The sequence below is a fragment of the Leptidea sinapis genome, chromosome 15 (genome assembly GCF_905404315.1).
Source record: "Leptidea sinapis chromosome 15, ilLepSina1.1, whole genome shotgun sequence".
Lineage (NCBI taxonomy): Eukaryota > Metazoa > Arthropoda > Insecta > Lepidoptera > Pieridae > Leptidea > Leptidea sinapis.
This window is the reverse complement of record NC_066279.1, coordinates 9,316,347-9,326,672: the sequence shown is the minus strand read 5'-3', so window position 1 is coordinate 9,326,672 and position 10,326 is coordinate 9,316,347. Positions and strand designations below refer to the sequence as shown.

The following is a 10,326-nucleotide window of genomic DNA, read 5'->3' as shown; positions in this document are numbered from 1 at the left end:
AATTAATATTTTAAATAATATATATTATATAATAATATAAGTTTATTAATTAATTAATTACCTACACAGATGGGTGTACTACCTTCCTTACATTTTATATTATTAATTATATATTTGATTTCTTATTACAACAGCTAGGGTAATATTATAATAACGACAATATAATAAACGTAGAAATAATTCATTTTTATAATGATTGCTTGTTTGACAAATATTTGTGGCCCTCATTAGGGCCTTTTATCATCAGCCATCGCGACCGATGAATAGTGGTTGCGTCGCGGTCGTCGTGTTTCGGGCCATTAGGCCTTCTTCTCGGTCTTCTTAGGCAGAAGGACCGCCTGAATGTTGGGCAGCACGCCTCCCTGTGCGATTGTCACGCCCGATAGCAGCTTGTTCAGCTCCTCGTCATTGCGTATCGCCAACTGCAAGTGTCTCGGTATGATTCTGGTCTTCTTGTTGTCGCGAGCCGCGTTGCCGGCCAATTCCAGCACTTCGGCGGCGAGTTACTCCATCACGGCGGCCAGGCAGACCGGTGCGCCGGCAGCGACGCGCTCCGCGTAGTTGCCCTTTCTCAGTAGTCTGTGTATACGACCGACGGGAAACTGGAGTCCGGCGCGATTCGAACGAGACTTTGCCTTCCCCTTCACTTTACCGCCCTTGCCGCGACCAGACATTGTTTATTCGATTTGATAAATGAACGAACGAATATAATATAATACGAACACAGTCACGACTCACGAATCAGTAAAAGCGACGCTCGCAGTTGCGACTCATATTTATAGGCACGCCGCTGTACTCGCACGTGAGGTGCAGGAGTCGGGCAGTCGGGCGGAGCGGGAAGAATGGATGAAGGAATGATGATCATGACTACAGAGACCTGTTACCTGCATAATAATAATAATGGATTTGCAGAGAGAGAGAGAGAGAGAGAAGAAGAAAAAAATGGCGTGGTGCGCGTGGTGGTTGGGGTGGTTAGTGAGAGAGAGTGAGAGAGGCAGTCAATGACGATGATTATTTGGGTCAGACGGGATGGATTTTTTTTTGTCGCGGCGTGGGTGTGGTGTGGTGATGGTGATAGTGGTAGTCGATCAGTTCTTGTGAATAGATGATCGCGATGACTAGGTTCACAGTGAATGAATGTTCACAGTGATGGAGTGGGTCGACATCGAATACCTACCTATTAAAGGTATTTATATCATTACTTATAGATATTGTTTCACATTCTTAAGATCGCTCGTTCGTTTATTTATTTCAATTCAATTGATTACCTACCTAGCAATGAAGGTTGAGATCCTTAGTGACTCTAGGTCGTCGCTGGAGCTGCTAAGGGATTGATCATCATTTCCTCCGATAGCCTTCGAAATCAAAAACCTGATCCGGCGGGCTCGAGAAATGGGTAAAACCATTCGGTTCCGCTGGGTCAGAGCGCACGTAGGTATCGAGGGGAACGAGAGGGCTGACCACTTAGCGAAGGACGCGGCGCTCCACTCAAAATTGAGGGCTGCATACGATGGAGTGCCGATTTCAACTCTTCGCCGTATAATCCGAGCCAAGACCCTCGAGGTCTGGCAGGAGCGCTACACCACGGGTCAAACCGAGAGTGTCACAAAGGCGTTTCTGCACGACGTCGCGGCGTCTTATAAGTCGGTTAGGGAGGACCCTTATTCCGCTTTGATGGCCCAGATCATCACGGGCCATGGCGGCTTCTCGGCGTATCTCCACCGGTTTGGCCTGAAGGATAGCCCAGCGTGCATATGGGACGGTCTTACTTACGAAAGCGCATTGCACCTGGTGCTCGAATGCCCCAGGTTCGGCCGGTGGAGATGCGACCTAGAGGTGGAAAGTGGGATGGCCGTTGCTGAGGAAAACCTCCCAGCTCTCATCGCGAAGCCATGGCGAAATAAAATTGAAAATTACTGCATCAGGATTCTTGCTGACGTGCTGCCACGGAATGGCAGTAACATAAAAATCAAGGTGTAAATTGTATATAAAACGTCGTTAGTCTTGAAATGTAATTATGTAGTTAAATAAGAATATGTAAAAGTAAGTTAGAATTAAGATGGTTCATAACCAAGAAAATATTTCGAATATAGATAAATTTCATTATCTTATATCATGTACTAAAGGGCCTGCGCTTAATATTGTTAAAAGTTTACCAATTACAGGGAATAACTATTATGTTATTTGGGAATCGTTACTTGAAAAATATCAGGATCCCAGAATACTTATAGGCAAATAAATACCTAGACAAAATGTTAAACTTTGCGGCTTTAAAGACTGAATCAATTTCAAATTTAAATTCATTTCTTGAGACTTATGATCACTCATTAAAAGCAATTAAAGCATTAAATATTAATAGTCTCGATGATAATCTGTTTTGTCATATCGCCTTAAGAAGCCTCGACGGCAACACAAGAAAACTTTTTGGAGAAAGTCGTCATCCATAATTATTGCCAACCTTTAATGAGGTTATTGAATTTGTAGGTAAACAAATTAAAGCATTAGAATATTGCAGTTCTAAAGTTTATCAATCCGCGGCCCTTCGTTTAAAATGATATACAGTACCCTCACAATACGCGACCAACAAAACATATTCACGTAATAATAATTATCAATCGCCATCGCGAATTAATTTAAACACCTTACAGAGTTATAATAAAATCGGTTGTATGTAATAACAAAAACCACATGATATTTCGGTGTAACCAGTTCCTTGAACTAACACCAAAACAACGAATTAGCCGTGCTAATTCTTTAAAACTGTGTCATAATTGTCTAAAATGAGGTCATTCTATAGTTAATTGCAAAAGTGAATTTAAATGTTTTACGTGTGGGGAGAGACATCAAGCGCTATTGCATATAGACGCGTACAACAAACCGGTTTTACAGTCAAGTTGTAGTGTTCAGGAAAATGAGACAGGTGCTCAATTAGCGTCACACTCCTCGAGCATCGATAACAAGAATTTTTGCGTACATTTAGGTACAGCTGTTGTAACTATTACAGATAGCTATGGAATAGAACAGCCGTGTCGTGTTCTCATTGACTCAGGTGCTCATTGCCGCTTCTTGATATATGAATAAATGTAGCGGAGGGATGCTCAGGGCTATTTCTAAGGCGGCGGTAGGGGTTGTTCTCATGGGTGCTTAATTATTATCTAAACTTATTTTGTACGTCCAACGTAATCTTAAAGTTAGTAATATAAGAATCACAGCCCTAACTGATACGAGTGTAACACTTACTTGGCTACAAACGCCACCATATAAACTCAAAACATTCATTTCGAATCGCGTCGCTAAAATAATTGAGGTAGTGCCCCTTAACAGCTGGTATCATGTTAGAAGTGAGCAGAACGCCGCCGACATCTGTTCGCGCGGTGCTATGCCAACTCAGCTCGTAGCTGAGTCAACTCGCTGGCTTCATGGCCCGGAATGGCTACTTCTTGACGTTCACGATTGGCCTATTAAGCGTTAAACATTTTACATAAAAAATTAAAATGATATTTTAGAACTTAAATCCAATATTGATTCATTTACCTTAGTATCTGAAAATCGTAACATCGAATACAGTTTCGAAAATATATTTAAGAAATTTTCATTCTTTATTAAATTACAGCGAACGCTCGCATGGTGTCTACGTTTTATAATAACTGTCGGCAATCTAAAATAAATCGTATGGTAGGTACACTTACAACTAAAGAGTTGAATACCCAATGATATGATCATAAAACTCACACAACAAAATTACTTCGCAGAGGAGATAACATTCATTAAAAATAACAAATTCGCGCCATCATTAAGAAAATTATCACCTTTTGTTGATAAATGAGAATTCCTCAGGGTGGGGGGTAGGCTATCACAGGCAGACCTACCTTACCATTCAAAGCATCCTTTACTTTTACCGAAACCGTCTTGGGTGACGAGATTATTAATTGAGTATTATCATAAATTATATTTACATGTTGGACCTCGCACTTCGCAAGGTATTTTATTTCAAAGGTACTGGATTGTTAATGCTCGTAGTATTATACGATCTATTCTTTCAAAATGTATAACCTGCTTTAAATGCAATCCTACATTAATTCAACCGGTCATGGGTATGTTACCTGTGCCTCGTCTCTTACCTAATAAAGTTTTTAGTCACGTTGGCTTTGATTTAGGTGGTCCTTTTCTAATAAAGGAAAGCCTTTTAAGAAATGCAAGGCTTCGAAAGTGTTACATGTGCGTCTTTATCTGTCTGTCTACTAAGGCAGTGCACATCGAAGTATTAAGTGGTTTATCATCCGATTGCTTTCTAGCTACCCTAGATAGATTTGTAGCTCGTTGCGGTTTATGTTCTCACTTATACTCAGATTGTGGGACGAACTTTATAGCTGCTGCGAAACATCTGAAAGATGTTTGCAAGTTCTTTCGAGATAATGAATCGTTAATTTCAAACGGTTGCACTGCCCGCCAAATAGACTGGAGGTTCAACCCTCCAAGTGCGCCAAATATGGGTGGACTCTGGGAGGCTGGCATTAAATCTGCTAAGAAACATTTGTGTCGCGCGATAGGGGAGAGATCATTAACGGTTGAGGAGTTAGCAACTGTCTTTTGAAAAATAGAAGCTATTTTAAACTCGCGTCCTCTCTGCCCTCTCTCTAGCGATCCAATTAACTGCTGGTCATTTAGCATGGGTAAGATCTGCTGGCCGTGCCAGAATATGAGTTAGACATAAACATTAACAGATTGTCGCGTTGGCAGGCTCTGCAACAGATCAGTCAGGCTTTTTGGAAGCGGTGGTCTACTGACTACTTGCATACATTGCAACAAAGAACAAAATGGTTTACATCTAATTCAAATTTGAAAATTGGTGATTTAGTTCTACTTAAATCTCAATCTACTCAACCACTTCAGTGGCCATTGGGAAGAGTGAATCGCATTCACCCTGGTCCTGATGGTATTACTCGTGTAGTGACCATTAAAACCAACTCTGGTTTGCTCAAAAGACCAGTAAACAAGCTTGCTCCATTACCTTACATTAATTAAATCTATAAGGAAAGTATCACTCATTAAGTTTTAATATAATTACTAGCTTCTGCCCGCGACTTCGTCCGCGTGGAACTCGTTTATATCGTAGCTCCTTACAACGATGATACGACTTACAGACTCTAGCAGGCAGGTTAATGAATAAGGTTTATTCGTTATTTTCGCTATGGTGGTACCAGCAAAGTGATATTACAAATTACAATGAATTATTGTAAATGTATTATATTATTATTGATTAAACAACAATATTGTTACTGTTGTTGCATTAGCTATAGTACTTCCTTATACACTACATTAGTGGTTCTGCCTTGAGGTGCTAGTATGACTAAACTGCTCGGCGAACTAACTTACTCTAGCAGTCCCCCTTTAGGTCAATCCCTGCCGTTTTTAACGTCTGACCTTAAGGGGGAACTGCAACCTTTTAAATTCAAAGGGGACAAGTTGTCAGGTTGTAAAAGAGGTATGCGTGGTATATACATGGATTCACCTCTAGCGCAACCAATAATGACAGTGGCCTCTATCACATTGTTATGTAACGCTTTTATACGCAACCTGGTCCCATTGTGCAACTTGAGAGGGTTCAGATTATGCAGTAACATTACTGGAGCACCCACTTTAAGGACAAGGCTATGAGTTGGTAGTCCAGGCGGGTTGAATGCATTCAAGAATTTCACAGAATACTGAACAGCATCATCCGTATTTACTACAGAGTCCACAGTGTATGGAAGTTCTGCGCCTTCGAACGCCTTCAATAAAGTGTCATTAATGACAGAAGCTTGGTCGTTCTTAGGACTCAGAATAGCACGTTCACACAACCACTCCATGGGTTTATTGGGCAGGTTTTGGACATCTGGGTAAATTCGGGCTATTAGGTCTTGAACGGTGTGCACAACTGACGCAAGTTCTGGTGGTATTTTAATTTTACCCTCAGTTTTTTTTTTATGGAATAGGAGGACAAACGAGCGTACGGGTCACCTGGTGTTAAGTGATCACCGCCGCCCACATTCTCTTGCAACACCAGAGGAATCACAAGAGCGTTGCCAGCCTTTAAGGAAGGTGTACGCGCTTTTTTTGAAGGTACCCATGTCGTATCGTCCCGGAAACACCGCACAAGGAAGCTCATTCCACAGCTTTGTAGTACGAGGGAGAAAGCTTCTTGAAAACCGCACTGTGGAGGACCGCCACACATCCAGATGGTGGGGATGATATCCTAACTTGTGGCGTGTCGTGCGAAGGTGAAATTCGGCGGCAGGAATCAGGTTAAACAGCTCTTCGGAACACTCCCCGTGATAAATGCGGTAGAAGACACACAATGAAGCGACGTCTCTACGCAACGCCAAGTGATCCAGCCGTTCACAGAGCACTGAGTCCCCGACAATTCGAGCTGATCTACGTTGCACGCGGTCAAATGGATCGAGCAGATACTGGGGTGCACCAGACCAGAGATGACAAAAATACTCCATGTGTGGCCGGACCTGCGCTTTGTAGAGCGCCAGAATGTGGGCCGGCTTGAAGCATTGCCGTGCCCTATTGATGACGCCCAGCTTCTTCGAAGCCAATTTGGCTTTGCCCTCCAGATGGCCACGGCATTGGCAATCGCTCGAGATTTCGAGACCCAGTATTCCGATACTAGGCGCGGCTTTAAGAGAAGTGTTCTCGAAGAGCGGTGATACGACAAATGGGGTTTTTTAGTGGTAAACGCGCAAACTTGAGTCTTCTGGGGGTTAAATTGGACATGGTTCAATTTACCCCATTCCGCGACCTTCTCGAGAGTGGACTCGATACAAGACACAAGTTTCTCCCGGCACTGGTCGACGATTTCCCGAGAGAGACCTGCATGGCCCGTGTATACGGCATCACCAGTGCTGTCATCTGCATAGCAATGCATGTTGGAGGTGTCCAACATATCATTGATATGCAGAAGAAACAGCGTAGGAGATAGCACACAACCTTGGGGCACTCCAGCATTCACGGGCTTCGGGTTCGAGCAATATCCGTCGACAACGACCTGTATGCTACGCCCAGTGAGGAAGCTGGAAGTCCACTTGCACAAACTCTCTGGAAGCCCAAATGATGGAAGTTTTGAGAGGAACGCCTTGTGCCATACACGATCAAAGGCCTTCGCTATATCCAGGCTAACTGCCAGACCTTCCCCCTTGCTTTCAATAGCTGCCGCCCATCTATGTGTTAGGTATACCAGAAGATCACCTGCCGACCGTCCATGGCGAAAGCCGTACTGTCAGTCGTTGATCAACTGGTGACCCTCTTGGTATACTAAAAGCTGGCGGCTAATTATGCTCTCCATGATTTTGGAGAGCAGGGAGGTGATAGCAATAGGCCTGTAGTTTGCCGGATCCGAACTGTCTCCTTTTTTTTGGATCGGATGGACAAGGGCTGACTTCCATGAGTCAGGGACTACGCCTTTGGAATAAGAGTGCCGGAATAAACGCGTTAGCACCGGCGTCAACTCAGGGGCACACGTTCTAAGCACGATTGGAGAAATGGCATCCGGCCCGCTCGACTTCCTGACGTCCAACGAAAACAGAGCTCGCCTAACAGTTTTCTGTCTGAACTGTACTTCAAGCATAGAGCTCTGACACCGCCGGATGGTCGGCGGTGTTTTTCCGTTGTCGTCAAGAGTCGAGTTGGAGGTGAAAAGAGCGCACAGGAGTTCGGCTTTCTCTTTTGCCGTATGGGCCAGGGTGTTATTCCTCATGTGCAACGGCGGCATGGACGGCTGGTTGAAGTTACCGAGAGCAGCTTTCGACAACGACCAGAACTTGCGTGTTCCGGTCGGGTAACTGGAAAGCTGCTCGCCGATTTTGACGACGTGATTAGACTTGGCACGGGCGATTTGCCGCTTAAAAAATCTGGAGGCACGGTTATATTTCCTCTTAAGAACTTTGCAGTTCGGATCCTTTATACCCAGCGCCGCAACCCAAGTTCGATACGCCTGTTTTTTGCAGTCAGATGATGCTTTAACTGACGCATCGAACCAGGGCTGTGATTTGCCACCGATCGGTACTACAGAGCTTAGTATAAAAATATCCATGCCCTGCAGTATCACATCGGCTACTGCAATGGCGCAGGCACTAGGATCATCCGAAGGTAAACAAACCTTGCTCCAAGGATGCAAAAAAGGAACGCATCCTATCCCAATCTGCTGACTTTTAGTGCCAAACGCGGCGGGTCGCTGGTGGTCTGCGACGTTGGCGTCGGATAGGCACTACACTCCTGACCAGGCAATGGTTCCGAGAGGGGCGTCGACAGACCTGGTAACTATCGGGATGTGTAGTCAGCAGAAGATCTAATAAGGACGGCATGTGGCTATCCACATCCGGGAGCCGCGTTGGCGACTCAACCAATTGGGACAGACCATACGCCAATGCAAAATTATGCACAGATCGCCCTGCGTAGTCTGTGGTACGTGATCCAAGCCATTCGGCATTGTGCCCGTTGAAATCACCCAAGACTACGATATCAGCGGAGGGGATCTGTGCAAGCACGTCGTCAATTGCCGCTTGAACGCAGCCCATGAGATGATCGGTTTCTGCGTTACCACTATGGGACCTGTAGACACACGCATAGATACGGACGCGGTCGTCTAAATCTACGCGGAGCCAGAGAGTAGACAGGTCCCTACCCTCAAAATTGCCGAGACGGCGACAGCAGATACCCTCCCTAACGTACACACATACCCCGGCATGAGGCAAAAAGTTGTGCTCAATTTTGTCCCCGGGGTACGTTAAATATACGTCATATTTAACGTAGGCGGTCGCTAGGTCGAGATATCTGCGTCTCCGTAAGGAAACACAAGGCCGGCTGCGCCGTCTCAAGGTGGTGGTGGACGGCGTTTAAATTGGAGTGAATTCCCCTGATATTGCAAAAGTCCACGTTGAGCGTGGAGCGGGGTGCCGTGGTGTTACTGCCTCGTTTGTCCTCGGTCATGCGTGGTTCTGTGCCCACCCCAGAATACGAAGGGCAGCCCGAGCGAGTGCTCGGGGAGGGATTCTCCGGCTCTGGTAGAGCCGGTCCTCGACACTAACCTATGCGAAACATAGCGGCACCAGGCCGCTACTTCACGCCGGTATTCTGTGCGAGTGTGGTAATTAACCCGGACGAGTCTGGCCCGATTGTGCTGACGTCATAAGACGGCAGCGTGACTCTCCCACTTCTAAAAAGCCCTTAGTCGTCTCTTACGACACCCATGGGCCTGGGACTCCCCTATTCTTTTTACGCCCCGGGGAAAGTACAGGTACAAGTTATCGGATATTCTCCATTCCCTATTTTAAACAAAAGATCGGAGAATTCCCTGGCGCACACGTCGCCCTTAAGATGCACTCGCATGTTTTTTGTAATGTTTAGTTTTTTAATTAATGGGCCAAATATTTGATGCATGCTTTGACTTCGTCAGCTCGAGTTCCCCTCGGCACTACGGGCAGAGTCTGACGAAAGTCTCCAGCTAATTAAACTGTGACCCCTCCCATCGCGAAATTATTTCCTCGGATGTCTTTTAGGGTTCTATTTAACGCTTCAAAGACGAAAGCACTATGTCGCACAAGGGGGTTGTGCGACATTGTGCTTTCGTCCCAAAGTATAATTTTGCAATCGCGCAACACTTGTGCTGCGTTGCTTTGTTTTGGGATATTGCACAATGCAATTTCAGTATGATTAAGATTTAATAAGTCTGTAAGTAAAGAAAGTGATTCAAGAGGAAGCCTGAAAGCCGTGTGAGCAGTTTTGCCTCCCTCCAGTAGTGTGGCAGTGATTCCTGATGACGCGACAGCCAAAGCGATACACCGGTTATTTCTTACTTTTGCTGATATTAAATTCATAAGAAAAGTTTTTCCAGTGCCACCAGGAGCATCTAAGAAAAAATGTCCCCAATCTCTCTTTTAATGCGTGCTAGAATTTGTTGATAAACATTTGCCTGTTCGTCTGTCAATAATTCCTCATGATGCGATACTACCTCTCCCAGGGCACAAGGGTGATAATTTGTCTCTCGTAGATATTCGCTATTATCCAGGTTTACTGCGGATCTTTTTGGTTTAGGTAAACCGAATTGATCCAAATGTTTTCCAGCTTGTGCTAAAACTACATCTTCGATCAATATCAAGCATCTGTTAAACACCTCTTTCATGAATAACTCCGCACCATTTTGCAATTCTCTTTCAAGTTGCCGTTTAATGTCGTCCGAAAAACGGTCCCTATGTTTTTCCCAAAGGCTTAAGGGACCAGTAAGTTGACAAAAACCTATCATTATTGTGAACTGTTCACGCAGCTTGAAAGGAGAATCGCAGA

General features: G+C 44.7%; 1 pseudogene; it reads right to left on the bottom strand.

The window, feature by feature from the left end:
• Nucleotides 1-202: 202 nt before the first annotated feature.
• On the bottom strand, nucleotides 203-700 carry LOC126968502 (histone H2A-like; annotated as a pseudogene).
• Nucleotides 701-10,326: the final 9,626 nt, after the last annotated feature.